This window comes from Lepidothrix coronata, unplaced genomic scaffold (assembly GCF_001604755.1).
Source record: "Lepidothrix coronata isolate B3197 unplaced genomic scaffold, Lepidothrix_coronata-1.0 Scaffold244, whole genome shotgun sequence".
Classification (NCBI taxonomy): domain Eukaryota; kingdom Metazoa; phylum Chordata; class Aves; order Passeriformes; family Pipridae; genus Lepidothrix; species Lepidothrix coronata.
In genome coordinates, this window is record NW_016690424.1 from 19160 (window position 1) to 20217 (window position 1058).

The 1058-nt window shown below is 37.5% G+C and overlaps 1 long non-coding RNA gene across 1 annotated transcript in view; it reads left to right on the forward strand.

The window, feature by feature from the left end:
• Positions 1–212: 212 nt before the first annotated feature.
• LOC108507189 overlaps positions 213–1058 on the forward strand; it is a 2997-nt gene continuing 2151 nt past the window's right edge. Inside the window, exon 1 of the long non-coding RNA XR_001878025.1 lies at positions 213–273. This is a non-coding gene — a long non-coding RNA (uncharacterized LOC108507189). The remainder of the gene's footprint in view (positions 274–1058) is intronic.

The following is a 1058-nucleotide window of genomic DNA, read 5'->3' on the forward strand; positions in this document are numbered from 1 at the left end:
AGAAGAGATATCAAGGTATTTAGAATGAAGAGGGAGAAAAGTTCCTTGCATAGCAAAATTCCCTTAAATCTGAATTAGCTATCAATAGTCTGAGCAGTTTGGAGAGATGACTCACTGCTTTGGAGGGTATTTACTCACAGAGTTGCTTTAGATAAATCCCCCTGATGCCTCTGTTATCTGACACTTTTTATTTTTCTATATTTAACAGAAACCAAAGTACAAGTCTCTACTCCAGGAGCCATTGCCAAGGAGATGATTATTCATTAACTCTGGGTAAGGAAAAATGGGCTTAGCAACATCTAAGATCTCTGGGGGGAGTCTCTACATTAATTTCCTGTCAAATTCCTGTTGGTATTCTGTGTAAGCATTACTCCAAATTAATAATGCAAAGTAACTGGAAAGTAGCAGAAACCCATAGGCAAACATTGCAATTTTTTAGTCAGAACAGGTATAATTGATATTGTTGGATGCATCCTTTCCCCTGAAATGTACTAAACAATTTCTGGTACCTGAATAATTCACTGTGCACTTTCTATAGAAACTATAGCTAAAGGACATTTTAGCTCTCAATTAGAAATGGTGGAATAATAATTGCTAATAATGTGTTTGATTAATTTTCACTGTCATTGTTGAGCATATTTCTTATGAATAAATGCCTTCATTAATAGATTGGTGTCATAGAATATAAATAAATTATTTGGGATACTTCCCCCCATCAGTCACTGAATAAATTATTCTTGATTTTTTTCTATTCATTAAGCCAGCTGCATTCCATTAAGAAAACAATATAAACCATAATTCAGGGAAAGACTCTGTAACGCTTTAAAAACCCACAGGGAATATTTCTCTCATATCAACATTTTTATAGATGTAATCTTTTAACCTGGAAACGCTGGGCTCTGAGTCTAATTTGTGGAAATCACCAGAACTTTTGGGATAAACAACTTTGTGTGTTGGTGGCCAGTTGTCCCTGAGTCAGCAGTGCCCTGGCAGCCAGGAGGGCCAACCCTGTCCTGGGGGTATCAGGGGATTGTCCCGCTCTGCTCTGCCCTGGGGCG